This window comes from Carlito syrichta, unplaced genomic scaffold (assembly GCF_000164805.1).
Source record: "Carlito syrichta isolate Samal-C Ts95f unplaced genomic scaffold, Tarsius_syrichta-2.0.1 Scaffold303983, whole genome shotgun sequence".
NCBI classification, from domain to species: domain Eukaryota; kingdom Metazoa; phylum Chordata; class Mammalia; order Primates; family Tarsiidae; genus Carlito; species Carlito syrichta.
In genome coordinates, this window is record NW_007248079.1 from 364,097 (window position 1) to 386,642 (window position 22,546).

Below are 22,546 nucleotides of genomic sequence, written 5' to 3' on the forward strand. Positions count from 1 at the left end.
CTTTTATGCCATTCAGAATGGGATTAAACAAAGCAGAAAACAGGACAAGTGATTCTAGAACTTTCACATTTGTTAGTGAACGAAGGTGACTGTGTAAATGCACAGTACTTCATTAAGGGAGATACATTATCACAACTTTCTTACAATTAACAATTCTGGAAGGCTCAAGAGTCAAACCAAGCTCTGCTCTATTTCTTGTTCTAGCATGTCTTCTCTGCCCACAGTGCCAAACAATTGGCTAAGAACCTTGTACTTAGGATCTGATTTAAATTTTAGAACAATTCGATCAGTTAAGACAACTTATTACTCTCTTTATGGATTAAGGAAATAAGCCATAGAGAGAATGAATGAAAAATTTGTCCAAGCTGATACAGTTGTTAGTTATTCATGCATGTGAAAGTAAAGAAAAAAATCTTTAAAACATAATTATTTTCTATTATTGGCTTTCATTGTTTAAATGTCTGAAATTTATGCATGGTGAAAAGCTATGTTTCTTATATTAATGTCCAAAACATTTAAATAGCCTGTCATTTTTGTCTTTTACCTAATTGCCTCAATAACGAAATTGGAGTTTCTCTGGTATTTTATTTTTTTGCAAGTTATTTTACACTTTAAATGTGTGAAGACACACACAACTTAGCAACCTACAAGTATCAGTTTTATTCACTTGGGAAAATAAGTTTTAAGATCAGGATTTATAATATGGCATTAATTCTCTTCCCATTGGGAATTTATATGTAGAATTCATTTATTAATTATATATCAAATAAATTTAACATGACCTGTTGAGCAGTAAAAAACTGGTTTTCACAAACTTTAAAGTGATATAATCCCCTCATACCTTCTTTTGTGACAGTAGATAGAGAATAAATTGATTATATGTTTAGATTAGTGACATTAAAATGCAGAATTTAGAAAGTTGTTAGCAGGTTCTTTGTATTGCTTATTTGGAACTGAATAAATCATGAGAAATGGCAACTATCTTTATGGAGTTTTAAAGTGAATTGTCAAACAAATGCACTAAAAATATGTACATTGAAGGAAAATATTATTTTGCCTTTGGCTTAACAAGTAAATGATACAAAGAGAAAAGGCATTAATATTTCTCAAATTTATGCAATATACACTACAGTCTTCTTTTAATGAAAAAAACTATATACCTATATGAAAACTTGCATACTTCCTATCTTGACTTAGATCATTTTATTATTATTACTTAAGAAGTTCAAAGCATAGATGTAAGTATAAACTACAATTACTTATAAAGCTATAAACCAAAAACTAATTTAAAAGTTAATTATAAACACTATAAAATTAATAATATTTCAGTTAACATTAATTTAATGTAGCCGGGCTCGGTGGCTCAGCCTGTAATCCCGTGCCTTTGGGAGGCTGAGGTGAGTGGATTGCCTGAGCCCGAGGGTTCGAGACCCACCTGGGCAACTTGGCAAGACCTCATCTCTATAATAAATCAAAATTAGCCGGATGTGGTAGAGCGCGCCTGTAGTTCCAGCTACTCAGAAGACTGAGGCGAAAAGATCGCCGGAGCCCAGCAGGTTGAGGCAGCGGTGGCCGGGAGCAGCACCATTAATTTAATGTGACAAATAATATTTTGTTGAAACTGAATTGTAATAACCAGTTGTGCTAGGCACAGGCTAGTTTTTAACTCAGCATGCCTGTAAGCTTGTGACCTATGATAACTACATCTTATGAATATTTCTGCTCAAACATTAGTGGAAACTTCAGTAACTAAATCACTTGTCAAGAATGCAAAATTTGTATTTAATATGATCTTACTATTGTCTCATTAATAGTAGCACCCTTTCCTTTTCTCATTAACTGAATATTGAATAGATTCAAAATATCTTTAAATCAAAATTCTATGTAAGAGGTCAATTTTAAACTTCTACTTTAAAAGCTATTTTAAAGTTACTCAAATTTTAAATAAATAAATATATTTAAAATTTATTTTTAAATTGTTGATATTCTGCTTTAGAACAGGCACTGGGCACAAAAGAGAATTTATACAAAGTCCCTACTTTCAAAGAGTTTACCTTTAACATGGGTTCTAATGTAGTAAGAACTTTAAATATATATGTATATGTTCGACTAGATGTCTATATCTATATTTCTATCTATATATTCTAGGATAAAATATTCAAGGTAAAAGAGTAATTTTTTACAATATTAGATGTATAAATATCAATTATAATTGCCCATATTTTATGCTCATATATAAATATGATACTTTTGAGTGTAGCATCATTATTAATACCAAAATATGATAAATGTCCTAAATACTTATAAGTGTGGAACTAGTTAGCTAAATGTCAGTGAAAAGAAATATAATACAGTCAAAATCAAAGAGTGAATTTGCTATTTACTTACCAAAATGGAAAGCTAGATAAGCTGTATTAGCAAATAAAAAGGCAAGGAACAAATGATTGTATATTTTATGCCATCATTTGTCAAAACAATATCTACTGATCTATCTAGATTTTTGGAAGAATGTACAAGAAAAAATAGTAACAGTGTTTATCTACCTACAAGATAGGAGATATAATATAGGTAGAGACATTACACTGCATATGTATTTGTCTATTTTTTTAATTTGAGGATCATGAGAATTTTCTAGTTATTCAAAAAATTGAATTAAAATATCATGTTATGAAACCTTCCATTGAACTTAAATCTATAGTTTGAATTCAGAGAGACCAAATGGAATACTAGCATGTTGTTTGTCTAGACATACAAGGGAGATAGTCATGTATATATTAAGAAGTTTCACATTCACGATACATTTGTAAGGTCATCAAAAGAGTTAGAAAACTAAAGTCCCCACAGGTCAGGAAGATGGCAGCTGAGTCAATCAAGACTATGTGAATCCTAGTGTGAGTGTATGAAAAATTTTGTGTATGTGTCAGTGAGAGAGTGGGCATGTGAGTTGCTGACTGAGAGCTGACTGAGAGAAGCTGCCAGGGCTCTCCTGGTGCAGTGGCTGATGACGCAGCTGCTCAACTTGGACCCTCGCAATTCCAGGGACACAGAAGCCAAGCGTCATTTTTGTTTTTTAATCAACAAAACCCTTCCTGGGCAAAGATGCTGGGAGAGACTAAGTGGGGGGTTCATGAGCAAGTGGCCAGGACCCTCTTGGTGAAGCAGCTGGTGCTGCAGCTGCTCTACTTGGTCCCTAGCACTTCCCAGGTCACAGAAGCTGAGTATCATGTTTGTTTTTTTTTTTAACTGACAAAAGTTTTCCTGCAAAGATGTGGTGGGGAGAGAGCACTGGCTCCAGGCTCTGCCTCACCACTGAGGCGGGAGAGACTGCCGACTCCAGGCTTTGCCTCACTGTTACAGTGCCTAACTGGACACTGGCAGCAAGAACTGAGGAGGGAGCCCAGAGGCAGAGTCCCACCAGAGAAGACAAAAGAGGCACTCCACCACCATCTTAAAAACAGGGCAAGAAAGTGTTCTGACCGGCTCACCATGGAGTAACAGATCCAATCTCTGTGACCACAGATCAGCTACTCAGGGGTTGACCATGACCCAGAGGGAATGTCCTGAAAGCACAAACTTCAGAGGGACAAGACAAGTGCTGAGTCTCAGGTGCCCCGCCCCCCACCCTGATTCAGCTGGAGGACAAAGGGTGTGGCCAGAAAAGGACAAGGAAGACCTCCAAAGAGATTAGTAGTGAGTCTGGGGCTGACACAACCTTCCTCCTCCCCAGAAATCCTCTGAACATCAAACCCACACAGCTGGGGCATGACTGAGAGGGATGAACCTGAGCCTGGACTTCAGCCTCAATAGAACTCCATTCCAGGATAGGCCTGGCTGGGACACCCCCCATGAGTACATACCGGGGGAAGAGACAATCCCACACCTCTCCACCAGAGGGAATTCCCCTGAACATACAAGAGTGGGAGGGGAGGACTGCAACCCCACCCACCTTCACATTCCCTCCTTCTTCCCTGGGGAAAGAGTGAAAGAGGTGGAAGCTCTACAAGAAATAGCAGGGAAACAGACTAGAGGAACAATTGCAGAAACTGCCAAAAGAGGGCAGGGAATTTTTTTTTTTAATTTTTAATTTTTAAAATTTTTAAAAATTTTTTGCCTGGTTGTTTGTTAGCTTTTCTATTTTTAAAAATATTTTTCCTTTGTGCATTAATGTGTATGTGAGAGTTTGATCTACATCTCTCCCTTGTTTTCCTTTTTGTTTTCTTTCTTCTTTTGTTTTCTGTTTATGTATGTGAATGATTGAGTATTCATCTTCCAGGTTTTGTTTTGGTTTGGGTTTTTTTTTATTGATTTGTTTTTTGCACTTTTGTTCCTCTCTCTCTCTCTCTCTCTCTCTCTCTCTTTAGTTTTAGGTGTGTGTGAATATATATGTGAGGGTTCAATCTGAATTCCTAGTTTTTTCTTTTTTTCCCCCAGTCTTTCTCTTTTTCTTCTCCATTCATTTTGTGCTAGATGTGTGTGTGTATGTTTAGCTTTCCCAGCTTTTTTTTTTTTTGGGGGGGGGTTTGCTTTGTTTTGTTCACTTTGTTTTCATTCTAATTTGTTTTGGTGTGTGTGTGTGTGTGTGTGTGTGTGTGTGTTTTGCTTTGGTTTCTGTGTTCATTGTTCTGTGTTTGTTTGTTTTAATTTTTGTCCACCTTACTTCATTCTATTTTTCTTTGTCCTCCTCATTGCTGCTACTGTATCTTGGACTCAGGGGGTACACACATGTGCCCATTATATCATCATATAGCATTGTGGTGAGGAGTGGGTCTCAGAGAACATATATTACAATCAGTGAACATTGTGGTTTGCAAGTAGTTTCTCAATCCTAGCTCCCCATCCTTTACCTCATTCAACTTTCAAAACTACAAGAGACAGCAAAGCAAGAACCTGAGCAAGACATAAAATGAGAAGACCAACCCATAGACGCATAGTAATTTACCTACACAAAGTAGGTACAAAAGAAAAAATCCTAAAGGCAGCAAGAGAGAAAGTTCAGACTAGACTACCTACCAGGGAAAACCAATCTGAATTGCAGCAGACCTATTGGCAGAAACACTACAAGCAAGAAGGGACTGGAGTCCAGTATTCAAAGTCCTCAAAGATAATTTCAACCAAGAATTTTCTACCCAGCCAAACTTAGTTTCATCAGTGATGGAGAATTAAAATCCTTCCCAGACATCCAATTCCTAAGAGATTATGTAGTTTCTAGACCAGGTCTACAGGAGACACTTAAAAAAGTAGTAAGCATGGAAGAAAGAAAAAAAAAAAAAAAAAAAAAAGAATGACCACACACTACCCAAGAGAATAGCAGAGGACAGAATCAACAGAGAATAAATTGCAACAATAAATTTGAAAACACACACATACATCAACCCCAAAGCTAAAAGAAAACAAGCAAACAAAAAATTTATAAGAACCTCATGACAGGGATAAATAATCACGTACAATCATTAGCTTGAATGTGAATGAACTAAATGCACCACTGAAAAGACACAGAATGGCAAACTGGATAAGAATCCATGGTTTGATTATTTGCTGCATCCAGGAAACTCATCTCACTAAAAGGGACACACAGAGGCAACGTTGAAGGATGAAAAACAAATTTCCATTCAAATGGATCATAAAAGAAGGCAGGAGTCAAAATCTTAATATCAGACAAAACAACTTTAAGCTAGGAAAAATTAGAAAAGACACAAAAGGACACTACATAATGAAAAAGGTTCAATCCATCAGCAAGAAATATCCATCCTAAACATATATGCATCTAACACACAAGCATGAGCATTTATAAAGCAACCACTAAGTAAGCAAAAAAAAAGATATTGACTCTAATACTATTATAGCAGGGGACTTGAATATCCCACTAACATCCCTAGATAGATCATTGAGGCAAAAAATCAACAAGGAGATCCAAAACCTAAACTTGACACTTGACCAAAGGGACTGAATAGGTACCCACAGAATATTCCATGACACAAATACAGAATATACATTCTACTAATCACCACATGGAACATACTCCAAGATCTATCACATCCTTGGCCATAAATCAAGCGTAAGCAAATTCTGTAAGGTCGAACTATTGCCATGCACCTTCTCAGACCAGAGTGGAATAAAAATAAATATCAACACTAACCAAATTTCCCCAAAGTCTACAAAGATATGGACACTAAACAGCATGATGCTGAACAACTACTGGGCCAATGCTGAATTCAAAACAGAAATTAAAAGATTCCTGAAAACAAATGAAAATTAAGAAACATCTTACCAGAAACTCTGGAATTCCAGGAAAATAGTTCTAAGGGGGAAATTTATATCTCTATGAACATGCATCAAGAAAATGGAAAGATCACAAGTTGGCAGCCTAAGGAAACACTTAAGGGAACTGGAAAGAGAAGACCACCAAAACCCTAACTTTAGCAGAAGAATCCAGATCACCTAAGTAAGAGCTCAGATACAGGACACAGAAGAGAAAAATATCACAGAAAACAGCAACAAAACAAAAAGTTGGTTCTTTGAAAGAATTAACAAGATTGATGAACCCCCAGCCAGAAGTACCAAGAAAAAGAGAGAAAAATCCCAAATAAACACAATCAGAAGTACAAAAGATCAAATCACAACTAACCCCAAAGAAATACAAAAGATTATCAGAGATTACAGAGATTACTAAGCACCTGTATAGAAAAAGATTTGATAACCTAAATTAGATGAAGAATTTTCTGACATCACACAACCTCCCTAGGTTGAAACAAGAAGACATTAAGACTTTAAATAGACAAATAACAGCCCAGGAAATTGATTCTGTCATAAGAAGACAACCTACCAAAAAAAAAAACAACAACAACAACAACAAAAAAAAAACAACCCTGAACCAGATGGCTTTCCAGCATAATTCTACAAAATGCATGAGGAGTAGCTGATACCAATCTTACTGAAAGTATTCCAGGCAACTGAAAAAGATGGAATTCCCCCCCAAATCATTGTATGAAGCTAATATCACACTAATACCCAAACCAGGTAAAGATCCAACAAGAAAAGAGAACTACATGATAATATGCATTATGAACATAAATACAAAAAACCTCACAAGATTCTAGCAATTTGGATCCAAAAACCCATCCAAAAATCATCCACCATGGTCAGGTAGACTTCACCCCCAGGATGCAGGACTGGTTCAACATCTGCAAGACCTAAATACATCAACAGATGTAAAACAAGAACCACATGATTATATCATTGGATTGCAGAAAAAGCTTTTGATAAAATCCAGCATTCCTTCTTGATAAAAACCCTCAAACACCTACATATAGAAGGAACTTGCCTCAAAATAGTAAGTGCCACCTATGATAAACCCACAGCTAGCATATTTTCAAATGTACAGAAACTGGAAAAATTTCCCCTGAAAACTGGAATAAGATAAGGCTGCCCACTCTCAACCCTCTTGTTCAACATTGTGTTGGAAGTCCTAGCTAGAGCAATTAGACAGAAGGAAATCAGGGGTATCCAAATAGAAAAAGAGGAAGACAAGTCATCTCTCTGTGCTAACGATATGATCCTATACCTCAAAAATCCAAGCGAATCTGTCAAAAACCTGCTTCCACTGATAAAGGACTTTGGCAAAGTGTCGGGGTACAAAATAAATGTGCAAGAGATAGTTTCTTATACACTAATAAGCAGCAGACAGAGCAGTAAGTAGAAAGCACGATCCTATTCATAATAGCCACACACACACACACATACACACACACACACACACACACACACACACACACACACACAAATGAAATACCTCCACATCTTCCTAACCAGATAAGTGAAAGACCTTTACAATGAGAACTGCCAAACACTGCTCAAAGAAATACAAGAAGACACAAACAAAAGAAAAAATATTCCATACTCATAGACAGGAAGAATCAACATTGTTAAGATGTCCGTCCTACCAAAGGCAACCTACAGATTCAACTCAATACTCATTGTTACCAACATCATTCTTCTCAGACCTGGAAATGATAACACAGAAATTCATATGGAAACATAAATGACCACAAATAGCCAAAACAATCCTTAGCAAAAGAAACAAAGCAAGGAGGTATCAAACTTCCAGATTTCAAACTTTATATAAGGCTGCAATAATCAAAATGACCTGGTATTGGTACAAGAATAGGTACACACACCAATGGAACAACATAGAGATTCCTGAAACAAAGTCTCAGTTTCTCAACAAACTCATCTTAGGTGAAGTCTCCAACAACAACCACTGGGGAGAGGAGAAACTATTTAGCAAACAGAGCTGGGAAAACTGGCTGATCACATACAGAAGATTGAAATAGGACCCCTACCTATCACCATACACAAAAATTAACTCTAAATGGATCAAAAACTTAAAGGTAAAACCTCAAACTATAAGAATCTTAGAAAATGCAGGAGACACCCTAATGGAAATTGAAACTGGAAGCCAATCCCTCATCAAAACTCCAAGTGCCCATACCATAAGAGATAAGATAGACAAGTGGGAACACATCAAACTGACAAGCTACTGCAAAACAAAAGAAACCATCAAGAGAGCAGGGAGACAGTTCACAGACCAGGAAAAAATATTTTCCCACTGTATTTCTGACAAAGACCTAACAGCTAGGATCTGCAAGGAACTCAAATGCGTCGAAAGGAAAAAAACTAACAGCCCCATGAAAAAGTGGGCAAAAGACATGAATAGACACTTCTCAAAAGAAGATATAAGGACAGTCAACAGACACATGAAAAAGTGCTCAGCCTCACTAATCATCAGAGAATTGCAAATCAAAACCCCATTAAGATATCACCTAACCCCAGTAAGAATGACTATCATTAATAAAACAAAAAAATACAGATGCGAGGATGCGGAGAAAAAGAAACTTCTACAGTGCTGGTGGGAATGAAAACTAGTGTACCCTCTTTGGAAGGCAATGTAGCGATTTCTGAAAGAACTAGAAATTTATCTTCCATATGACCCAGCAATTCCCTTATTGGGAATATACCCAGAGGGACTCAAGTCATTCCACCAAAAAGATACCTGCACATGCATGTTTGTTGCAGTTCTATTCACAATAGCAAAAACGTGGAACCAACCGTGCAGCCCATAGAAGCTGGACTAGATTTAAAAAAAAAAAATGTGGCCCATATACACAATGGAGTATTATGCAGCCATGAGGAAGCACAAACATATGGATTTTGCAGCAACTTGGATGGATTTAAAGTCTATCATACTCCATGATCTATCACAGAAACAAAGAACAGAGTACTGTGGGTTCTCATTCATAAGCAGATCTTGAACAATTATCATAATACTATAAGAAAGGGATTGGCAGTAGCAGGAAACTGCCAGGGGAGGGAATGGCTCACATCATCAACAAGGGTACTTGCATAATGAACATTTGTATACCTAACCCTGAATAGTACCCCACGTCTTTAAAGTAAAAAAAAAGAAAAAAGAAAAAAGAAAACTATAGCCCTTTGTTGAAATTGGAGTTATTAACCACTTTTACAAATAGTATTTAGTTGGAACATGTTTACCCTTATTCTTTTGCATGTTGTTTAGGGCTGCTTTCACACTGTAACAGCGGACTAGAATAGTTTTAACAATGATCACATTGTCTACAAGGACTACAGCATTTGCAATATTGTCATTTATGGAAAAGTTCTGCTGACCCCTTGTATAGATTGTAGGATTATCTAAAGAACAGCTTGTAGGGTATTAAATAATGATGGGAGCAAATGGTGTCTCCACCATTTTTACCCTATGTAACTGGCAAACTTGAATCAACATTTACTCTGTTTAATAAAATGTGGATCACTTGGAGTGCAACAAATTTAGGGTGAAGAAGACTAAAACAGTCATTTGAATGTAGAATTCCCTATGTCTGCAGGACCACATGTGTCCACAAATCTCACTTTGATATAAAGTTGTGTAGTAGGATAAGATCAGATTAATGATAATCTCTAAAATCAATAATCCTGTCAGCAAATTATTCAATGTTTCTGATTCTTAATTTAAGAATGAAGAAAATAATACTTTCATCTAGGTAATGTCCAATGTCTGTTCCTAAACAGAATTCTATGAAACAATTATTGAAACTGTACTATATGCTACAAATTTAGTCAGGTGTTACTTCTAAGTGCTCTAAAACTACTGAAGGATACAAAGTAATCTAGTTAGGATAACAGGTGATCTTCCCACTGAAAGTCTCAGAGTCGATATTAATGAATGGTTGGGAAAAATGAACAGACCAATTTGCTATGATTACTTTCACTTATCTTCACAAAAGAATGGAAAATGAATATTCATATACTGTATATGTTTACCATTCAAATATTATTTGAAACTCACATAATGCAATTCTATTTTAGTATACAAAGTGTAGTTAAAACATTGTTATATTACATGCAAACATAAAAGCATAATACCAGTCACAGGTTCATTTGCTTTTGATTCAAATTAAGACAGTATCAAAAATTAACATTCTTGTTTATTAAATTGTATGGTCTGAAACTTTAGGAACACTTATATTTCAAAGCTTAATAAGGAATATATAGATCTTCATCAAACTATCATCACTCTTCCACTTTGCATTTTAGTTTGCAATTTAGCATAAACATAGATGACTTTAACGACAAGCAATTTCAGAGCATGTAATTGTTGAAGAACATAAGGTATTCCTTTGCAAGTTTAACACCTTACTGAGATGTTTGACTTAAAAAATAAATATAGCTAGAGTATAATAAAAACCAGAGAGTTTTTTTTCAATATTTGCTATCTCTTCTCTTTTTATATTAGAGACTTCAAATTTATTTAAAATAATTTCACACTTAGAATAAACCTTGATATGAAGATTTGAAGATAGAGATATGAAGGCCAAGAATCAGTTTTAACATTTTTAACTGGCAGTCTTTGTCTTTCACAATGAAATTTTTGACCATTTGTACGTTCTCACAAATTACTATTTAATACATTTAAATATTACCTAACCTATTTTAAGTGCTAGCTGTTTTTTTTTCATTTTTAATTAATTAATTTATTTATTATAAAGATGTGGGGCACAATTCAGAGCTAGGTGTATACAAACATTGATCATGCAGGTACCCTCCCCTAACAGCTTCTCCCAACTGCCAGTCCCACCCCCACTTCCCCTGATAGGTTTCCACTACTCCCAATCACTTTCCCACAGCATTATCATCGTTCAAGGTCACCTTATGAGTAAGAACATATGCAACTTTGTTCTTTGCTTCTGTGATAAGTCACTGAGTATCATCGACTCCAAATCCCCAATTTGCTGCAAAATCCATATATTTGTCCTTCTTTATGGCTGCATAATATTCCATTGTGTATATGTACCACATTTTGTTTATCCAGTTCAGCTTCGATGCACAACACGGTTGGTTCCATGTTTGTGCTATTGTGAATAGAGTTGCAACAAACATACATGTGTGGGTATCTTTTTTGTAGAATGATTTGAGTTCCTCTGGGTATATTCTCAATAGGGGAATTGCTGGGTCATATGGAAGGTCAATTTCTAGTTCCTCGAGAAATCACCACACTGTCTTCCAAAGATATTGTATTAGTCTGCATTCCCACCAGCAGTGTAGAAGCGTTCCTTTTTCTCCACATCCTTGCCAGCATCTGTTGTTGCTTGTTTTATTAATGATGATCATTCTTACAGGAGTTAGGTATCTCAATGTGGTTTTGATTTGCATTTCTCTAATGATGAGTGAGGCTGAGCACTTTTTCATGTGTCTGTTGGGTGCCTGTATATCTTATTTTGAAAAGTGTCTATTCATGTCTTTTGCCCAATTTTTAAAGGAGCTGTTTGTTTTTTTGTTTCCTTTTGGCATGTTTGAGTTCCTTGTAGATCCTAGATGTTAGGCCTTTGTCAGACATACAGTTGGCTAATATTTTTTACCATTCTGTGGGCTGTCTCCGTGTTCTCTTGATGGTTTCTTTGGCTTTGCAGAAGCTTGTCAGTTTAATGAGGTCCCACTTGTCTATCTTATCTCTTATGGCCTGAGCATGTCGGGTTTTGGTCAGGAATCGGTTGCCAGTTCCAACTTCCATAAGAGTGTTTCCTGCATTTTCTAAGGTTCTTACAGTTTGAGGTTTTACATTTAGGTCTTTGATCCATTTAGAGTTAATTTTTGTGTATGATAATCAGTAGGGGTCCTGTTTCAATCTTCTGCATGTGTTCAGCCAGTTTTCCTGCACCATTTACTGAATAGGTTCTCCTCTCCCCAGTGGTTGTTATTGGAAGCTTTGTCAAGGGTGAGTTGGTTGAGGAATTGAGGCTTTGCTTCCAGAATCTCTATCCTGTTCCATTAGTCTATGTGCCTGTTCTTGTACCAATACCAGGCTGTTTTGATTACTGTAGCCTTATAGTAAAGTTTGAAGTCCAGAAGTGTGACACCTCCTGCTTTGTTTCTTTTGCTAAGGATTGTTTTGGCTATTTGTGGTCATTTATGTTTCCATATAAATTTCTGTGTTGTCATCTCCAGGTCTGAGAAGAATGATGTTGGTAACTTAATGGGTATTGCGTTGAATCTTTAGATTGCCTTTGGTAGGATGGACATCTTAACAATGTTGATTCTTCCTATCCATGAGCATGGAATATTTTTCCATTTGTTTGTACCTTCTTGGATTTTGTTGAGCAGTGTTTTGTAGTTCTCATTGTAAAGGTCTTTCACTTCTTTGGTTAGGAAGATGCCAAGGTATTTCATTTTTTTGGTGGCTATTGTGAATGGGATTGTGCTTTTTATTTGGGTCTCTGCCTGCTTGTCGTTGGTTTAGAGAAATGCAACTGTCTTTTGCACATTTATTTTGTACCCTGAGACTTTCCCAAAGTCCTTTATCAGTGCAAGCAGGTTTTTGACAGATTCTCTTGGATTTTCAAGGTATAAGATCATATCACCAGCAAAGAGGGATAACTTGACTTCCTCTTTTCCTTTTTGGATACCCCTAATTTCCTTCTCTCGTCTAATTGCCTGAGCTAGGACTTTCAACACAATATTGAACAAGTGGGGTGAGAGTGGACACCTTGTCTTGTTCCAGTTTTCAGGGGAAATGATTCTAGTTTCTGACAATTTAACAATATGCTTGCTGTGGGTTTGTCGTAGATGGGACTTACTATTTTGAGGTATGTTCCTTCTATACCTAGATGTTTGAGAGTTTTTATCAAGAAGAGATGCTGGGTTTTATCAAAAACTTTTTCTGCATCTAATGAGATAATCATGTGGTTCTTACTTTTACATCTGTTGATGTATTTAATGACATTTATTATTTTGCAAATGTTGAACCAGCCCTGCATCTTGGGGATGAAGCCCACTTGGTCATGGTGGATGATATTTGAGATGTGTTTTGGGGTCCAATTTGCTAGAATCTTGTTGAGGATTTTTGTATCTATGTTCATAAGGGATATTGGCCTGTAGTTCTCTTTCTTTGTTGGATCTTTACCTGTTTTGTGTATCAGTGTAATGTTAGCTTCATAAAATGATTTGGGGAGACTTTCATCTTTTTCAATTGCCTGGAATACTTTCAGTAGGATTGGTATCAGCTCTTCTTTGTACATTTTGTAGAATTCTGCTGGAAAGCCATCCAGTAGAGGGTTTTTTTTTGTAGGTAGTTTTTGTATGAAAAAGTCAATTTCCTGGGTTGTTATGGGCCTATTTAGTGTCTCAATGTCTTTTTGTTTTAACCTGGGTAGGTTATGTGATGTCAGAAAGTCCTCCATTTCATCTAGGATTTCAAGTTTGTTTCCATATAGGTGTACATAATAATCTCTGATAATCTTTTGTATTTATCTGGGGTTAGTTGTGATTTGTTCTTTTGTATTTCTGGTTGTGTTTATTTGAGCTTTTTCTCTCTTTTTCTTGTTCATTCTGGCTAGAGGCCCATCTTTTGAAGAACCAGCTTTTTGTTTTGTTAATGTTTTCTATTTCACAATGAAATTTTTAACCATTTGTAAGTTTTTACAAATTACTATTTAATACATTTAAATACTACCTAACCTATTTTTAAGTGCTAGCTGTTTTTAATTTTTTTTAAGTAATGCTGTCTTTGAATGCTTTTTTGTTCACATGTATTACTTGTTAAGCCACATACTGCTATATCGAAGTAGGACATTCTGGATCTAGAATTTCATTATATCCAATTTTTATGATGATAGAAGTGAATATTCTTCTATTCAGGGTCTATAAAGACTAAATTTGCATCTCTCAAAGAAAAGCATAAAGGAGTAATGGCATCATTCTTGTACACCCTCAATGAAACTTCACTTCCATTTTCTTTAACATTATTTTCTCTACTTGATCAAATCATGCTCTCAGATCAGTAAGCAAAGGAAACTGCATATAACTTTGCATGAACTAATCATATGAAATTTGAAAAAGCATGTTGGCTAGCTTAAAAGTTATTGTGTATACAAAAATAAATTACATACAAGTTTATAAACATATATGCATGTATAATTGTCATTTGTTGCTCTCATCCAGGTTCCTTACTTTATTTTCTTACTTATAAAATTGTATAAAATTAACATCAGAATAATATAAATATTTGAAAGCAATCCAAGGAGACTGGTCAATTTGCTGATACTCTAGAAAGATGAGTTCATAGGTATGCTATTAAAGAACTACCTGGCTGGACATGGTGGCTCGAATCTGTAATTCCAGCACTTTGGGAAGCCGAGATGAGAGGATTGCCTGAACTCAGGGTTTCGAGACCAGCCTGGGCAACTTGGTGAGACCTCATCTCTACAATACATCAAAAAATATGCAAAGCATGGTAGCACGCACGTGTAGGTCCCGCCACTTAAAAGGCTGAGGTAAAAGGTTCACTTGAATGATGGAGGCTGTGGTGACCAGGAACATGCCACTGCACTCCAGCATAGGTGCCAGAGTGAGACTCCAGCTCAAGAAATAAAATAAATAAAATAAAATAAAATAAAAGACTACTTATTGTCTTCATCCTCTAGTTCCCACAATAGAACAGAAATATAGAAATATATCTGTTAAGACTTTGTAAATAGTCTCCATTTTCTTAAAATAAACGTCTTAAAGCACAATTATATCATTTCACATTTAAAACAAATAAATAGTTTTTCTATCAATAAACAGATATTTCAACCAATACTTTTTCCTATTTTGTTTTTATTAAAAAATAAAATAGAAAAACACATTGTTTCTTTTAAAAAATACCCACTAAAATATGTGATTAAGATAACTCAGTTTCCTTTTCCTCGTTTTTTTTCCTGTCCTCTCCTACCTTATCTCAGCCACCTATTTACCTTTCTTAGGTAACTCATGCATCCTTCCAGAAAGGCTAAATTTACATATACATTTGTAATGAATTTACATATACATTTTATACATATATCTACTTATTTTCAGTACACCTTGTTCTACAACTTACTTTTATTTTTATACTCAGCAATATGTCAGAAGTGTTTGCATGTGGGTACATTCTGTTCTACTTCATTCAAATAGCTGCATAGACTTTCATATCAAGTTCTACTGCTATGACAGGATGCCATAGAATAGATGGCTTGAAAACAAATATTTGTTTCTCATAGCTCTGGAGGTTGGGAAGGTAAGGATCAATATGTTGACAGATCGGATGTCTAGTGAGAACCTACTTTCCGATTTACAGACAGCAACTTCTCTTGGAGCTTCACATGACAAAGAGCAGAGAAGGAGAAAGCTACCTGGTCTTTTTAAAACTAAGGGCACTAATATGATTCAGGAAGGCACTAATATCTGTGTTAGTTAATTACCTCCCAAGGTTTCACCTCCAGATGCCATTACATTGAGGATTATGTTCCAATATATGAATTTTGGAAGGACATAAACATGTAATCTATAAAAAAGGTATATCATAAGTCATTTGAGCTTTGCTATTTTGGGACATTTCAAGAATTGCAAACAATGTTGTATAGACAATATTTTATAATGCATTTTATTGACTAAGAGTATGGGGTCTAGATACAGACCACTCTATCAGTTTTCTCTCCACAAAAAATGAGTATAATGAAAGTGTGTACCTCATAAAATTATTTTGACAGCTGAATAATATAATACTAATGAAGTACTTAAGCAGGGCCTGGAATATACCAAGTAAACAATAAATGAGAGCTACAGCTATAATCATATTCACAATATTAAAACTATGCACAAATATAGAACACAGGTTATTAAATTATTAGAGTATAATGATGTTTGGCAATCGTCATTGCTCTGATCACTGCCAATGCTACTGTTTCTTTAGCTGCTTCCATCTTATAAAATTCCAGATGAGTACTACCTACAGAGATCCTTGCCTTCTGCTATGCTTCCAACCTGCTACCATCCCACAAGAAGCCTGTGTGAAGTCTAGGTCACAGAGAGCCTTTACATTGGAAGCTGACAGGAGTTCTGGCACACTAGTAGAGACAAGTGTTTGGGCTCAGCTGCTTGCCCAAATGCACCATCAGGTACTTGTGGGAACCACAGCCTATGTGGTATACTATTTTAATATTAAATAGCTGGTTTTTATCCTTTAAGAATAGTATTGTTATTATTAAAATAGCAATTAATACAAACACAGTTATTAAAATATTGCTACTATTGAACACATGCACAATTTATATGAGAGATTAAATACCTATCTTTTTTAAAATAATATTTTCTAGATATAGAATTCTAAGTAGACAGTTTTAACATACTTTTTCATTTTTGAGGAGTCTTCTTTTTTTTTAATCTATCAGGTACAAAAGCGTAATATTGTCCCACTGATGCACTTTGTCTTCTTTATCTAGTGATTTTTAACTTTTTTTTTTTTTTTTGAGTTGGAGTCTCATTCTGTCGCCCAGATTGGAGTGCAGTGGCCACTCCCAGCCACCGCAGCCTCGACCTGCCGGGCTCCGGCGATCCTTCCGCCTCAGCCTTCCAAGTAGCCGGAATTACAGGCGCGCTCTACCTCGTCCGGCTGATTTTTTGATTTATTGTAGAGATGAGGTCTCGCTGCCCAGGCGGGTCTCGAACCCGCGGGCTCAGGCAATCCACTCACCTCAGCCTCCCAAAGGCGTGGGATTACAGGCTGAGCCACCGAGCCTGGCTGGTTTTTAACTTTTTAACTATTTTACTTTTTTCTCTTTTTTCTACCATGTTTACTGTGATATACCTATTTGTTGCTTTTGTTTAATTTATTCTTCTCATGATTCCTACCATTAAGAAGTCTATGAATTCTTTCAGCACTTGTGGATACTGGTTTTGACATTATGTCATCAGATGCTACTTCTACTTCCATTTTTTCTATCTTCCTCTTTTGGGTTTTGTTTTAGGCAGAATTCTAAGATGCCCCACAATCTTTAATCTCTACTGTTTTGTAATGTTATTCAACAAAAAGAAATTTGCAGTTTTATTTAAGTTTATTAATTAATTAGCCTTATAAAAGGAGATTATTCAAGTAGGCCTGACGTATGAACACATTAATAGTGGAGAGTTTTCTCTGTCTAGTCGGAGAAGAAAAATCAAAGGTAAGAAACAATTTAGCATGAGACATCCTGCTGCAGGTTATGATGTAAGAGAGCCTGTGAGAAGGATCATGGCCTGAAAATGCCAGTAGCATCTAGAAGCTAAGGGTGTTCTCCAGTTCACAGCTAGCAGAGAAGTAGTCCTCATTTCTACAACAGCAAAGAACTGAATTTTCCCAACTAGCCAAATAGCTCGTTAGCAAATTTGTATCCAGAATTTCCAGATAAGAATCCAGCTTGCCATCATCATGAAGCCAGCCTGTGGGATCCTAAGAAGAGAATCCTCTTTAGGTCAATTGCTAACTTACAAAGTTGTGGAATAATAAGTGATTTTAAACTTTTAACTAAATTTAGCCATGCAAATCTTAAGCAATTGAAAACTAATACAGTATTTAGTACCCAGAGTGAGTATTATTCTTAAAAATACCTAAAAATATGGAAATGGCCTTTGAATCATAGCAGGTGAATGCTGAAAGTATTTGAGAAATAATTTTGAGGAGACTAAAAAAATCGTAGATTGTCTTGAGCAGACTATTAGTAGAAAAATGCATATTAAAGAGCCTGCTGGTGAGGGCTCAGAAGGAACATTATGAGAAAATCATAAATTGTCTTAGAGGTTGCTTAAATTACAGGGAATAGAATATTACTATAAATTTGGACTTGAAGAATATTGCCAGTGAAGACTCAGAAGAAATGAGAAACATGTTTCTGAAAACTGGAAAAAAAGGATATCCTTGTAATGTAGTGGCAGAATCTTAGTAAAATTGTGTCCTCCAATTAGGTGGAAAGCCAAACTTTTAAGTGATAAACCTGGATATACAGCTAAGGAGATTTCTGAGTAAAGGTTATACCTGGTTTCTTCTTGCTGCTTACGGTAAACTCTAACAAGAGAGAGACAAATTGAAAGAAGAACTGTTGAGCAAAAACAAGCCAGAATAGAACATTTTGAACATTTTCAGCTTCTTCTGATGGCAAAGGGAATAAATGTCAAAAACATCTGTCAAAAGTCTGGCATAGCGAAAATACCGAGTGTGTGACTATATAAACCTTTGCTGAAATCTCAGAAAGACCGAAATGTTAGAGTACACAGTTCCTTCTAAGAAATCAAGGGTATTCCTCAGCATTCTTTCAATTCAACCAGAGAGTCAATAGGGGAAGGTTATAGGTATTGCTCCTTGGTCAACTCAGCAGAAGATAATAATAAAAGAGGGATTACCTCAGAAAGAAATATGTAGATGTGGCTTTTTCTAATAAAGTAAAATTCAGTGCAACACCCCAAAGTTTTTGAGAAATTTATATGGAAGAAACACTGCTAGCTTAGACTGAAAGAAACAGAGTAAAAAATGAAAGAAAGCTATTGAATATTTCAAGTTCAACAGCTGATAAAACCACTCAGCTGCAAGCTTGTGTTACATTTTATGAAAAAAGAAAGGTGACTCAACAGATGGACCTAAAATCTCAGTGGACAAAGCCAAGAGTCATTGAAGATTATTACTAGATTTGAAAATCGAACTGAGGAAATATTTCTGAAGTGTTTCCAGCTACATTTTTTAAGGCTCAAAAATTGTGATATTTCAAAGGTTTGTCATAAACAATATAACACATTTAGCAAAAAAGTACAATGTAAAACAATTGTGTTATTTATAAGCTATTGACAGCTTTTTAGCGAAAAAGCTAACGTCATCTTAGGCAGTGTTGTCTAGTAAAAGGACACAAGCAAAAGTTTTGTAACACACACCTACTTTATTCATTTTCAGCTAAATGACATGCAAAACATCATTTAAAGATAATGGCTAAATTCTAAATGTGAGCTCCTGTTTGCATGCTCTTGGATGTGCCCAAGTAAGGGACCGGTACATGAATATCAACAAGTGCTCATGTAAGTGGAACCAACTTAATCCCAACCTTCCATACTTGACCATCAGTCAGAAATGAGCTCTTTAATTGGAATGAACACTTGGATGAAAGCTACTGAAAGGAATAATTTTTCTTCTATAATATTTTTAACTTGTTTAATTTTGGTAAAAAATATGTAACATAAAATTTCCCATTTTAACCATTTTTAAGTAGACAACTCAATGGTATTGTGCACTCAAATACTTTTTAGCACTATCCATCCCTTGAGTATTTTATGTATATCCACAATATTTTGAGCACTATCCATCTCTAGAATATTTTATCACTCCAAATTGACAATTTGTACTCAATACACAATAACTCTCTATTCCCCTCTCTTCCTAACCAACCTCTGATAAATAATATTCTACTTTCTGTCTGTATGCATTTGCCTATCCTAGGTACCTCATTTATATGAAAGCATCACTTTGCTATGTGGCTTATTTCACTTTGCATAATGTTTTCAAAGTGTATTCATGTTGAAGCATGGATTAGAATTTCATTCCCTTTTAAGACTAAATACATTCCTTTATGTATATATGTAATAATGTGTTTATCTATGTATCTTTTGATCTACACATAGGTTATTTCCATCTTTTGGCTATTATGAATAATGCTATGAACATTGGCAATGTAAATATCTGTTCAAGACTTTGCTTTCAGTTCTTTTGGGTATATACTCAGAAAAGGAACTGATGCATCATATGATAATTCTATACTCAATTATTTGAGGAAACACCATATTGTTTCCCACAGTGGCTGTACTGTTTGACTTTCCTACCATAGGTGCACAATTATACTATTAACAGTTTCTTCACATTAGTGCTGATACATATTTTCCAATTTTTTTGCTTTTGTTCTTATAATAGCAATTTTATGCATAAAGTTATATCTCATTTTGTTTTTGATTTGTATTTTCCTAATGATTAAGGATGTTGAACATCTTTTCATGTGCTTATGGGACATTTGTATATTTTCATGGGATAACTGCCTATTCAAGTCATTTTTCCTTTTTAAAAATAGGTTGTCAGCCTGGTGAGACCTCATCTCTACAATAATAATAAAAAAAAAATTAGCCAGGTGTGGTGACACTTGCCTATAATTTCAGCTATTTGGAAGACTGAGAAGGAAGAGTCACCTGAACCCAGCAGATCGAGGCTGTAGTGACCAAGAGCGTGCCACTGCACTCCAGCCTGGGCAACAGAGTGAGACTCCAACTCAATAAATAAATAATAAATAAATAAATAAATTAATTAATTAATTAATAACATAGGTTGTTGTGAATTATTTTTTGTCCCAGTTGAGTTGTGAGAGTTTGTTTTCCATTCTGAATACTAACTCCTCATAAGACATATAATTTGCAAATACATTCTCCCATTCCATGGGTTGCTTTTCACTCTGTAGTGTCCTTTGATTCACAGAGTTGTTGTCATTGTTGTTGTTTTATTTTAATGAAGTTCTGTTTTTATTTTGTTGTCTGTACTTTTGGTATTATTTAAAGAAACAATTTTTGCCAAATACAATTATCATGAAAAATATTTCCAAGTTTTTATTTAAAAGTTTTATAGTTTAGCTCATATCATTGTCTTTGATCCATTTTGTGCTTTTTGTGTATATATAAGATAAGAGTTCAACTTCACTATTTTATATGTGGATGTACTGTTTTCCCATCCATTTTTTGAAAAGACTGTCATAGCCCCGGTTGAATAGTCTTCTCATCTTGTTAAAATGCCTTGACCATATATATATATACACATATATTGTATATATAATTTTAATTACATTTTTTCATCTCTCTATATATTCGTCTTTATGCCAATACCAGTCTTATTACTATAACTTTCTAGTAAGTTTGAAATTATGAAGTGAGAGTACTTCAAATTTGCTATTTATTTTCAAGATTGTTTGGGATATTCAAGTGCCTTGGGAATCCACATGAATTTTAGGAAGGGAGATTCCATTTCTACAAAACCTGTCCTTGGAATTTAGTAGACATTGCATTGAATCTGTAGATTTCTTTGGCTAGTATTAACATCTTTACACTATTGTCTTTCAATCTATGCATAGATGTCTTTGTATTTATTTGTATCATTTTTAATTTCTTTCTTTTAGCAACTGTTTGCAGTTTCCAGTAATAAGTCTTTTCTTTCCTGGTTTTCTCCTAAGTGTTTTATCCTTCTAATTGTTATGGAAAATTGTTTTTAATATCCTTTTCAGATTGTTTATTGTTGCTGTATAGAAATGCAACTTTTTTGTGAATTCATAGCGTATGCTGCTGAAAGTTTGCTAAATTTTAGAGTTCATTTTAATAAATATTTTTGTGGAATCTTTAGAGTTTTTTTTTTTAAAGGTAAACTGTCATCTATGAAGATAGATAATTTCACTTCTTTCCGATTTGGATGACTTTTATTCATTTTTCTTTGCTTCTTTCTTTTGGTTGTTATTTATTTTCTTTCTCTGTCTATAACTTTCAATGCTATGTTGAGTTGAAGTGAGGTAAGTAGGAATCCTTATCTTTTTTCTGATCATAGGAGAATATTTTTCAGGATTTCACCATTGAGTATAATGTTACTGAATGATTTTTATAAAAAGTCTTTATGATATTGAAGAAGTTTCCTTTAATTCCCGTTTTACTGAGATTTGTTTACTTGTTTGTTTTGTTTTACCATGAAAATGAACTGAATTTTGTCAAATGCTTTATCTAATATAGTTCCTTTCTGACTGAGAACATATTTTACTTGATTTTTTAATCCTATTAACTTTATTTAGATCTGTTTTATTGACTATTAAACAGTTACCCTGGAAAATGTTTTTTAAGATCTTAAAAACAAAAAAGTATTTTTCTGTTGACTGGTGAGGTGTTTGTTAGGTACCACATTAAGTTGGTTAGTTGTGCTTTTCATGTCTTCTATATCTTCACTGAATTTCTGTCTAGTTGTTTTTACATTATTGAGTGTAGGATATTAAAGTGTCTAGTTTGCAGTATAGTTTCACTAATTCTACATTTTCCATGTCTTCATATATCATTGCTATACTTCTAAAATATTTGGTTCTTTTTTATTATGAAATCTCCCTCTTTGATTTCATATTTCTGTCTTAAGGTCTGTCTTATTTACTGATGT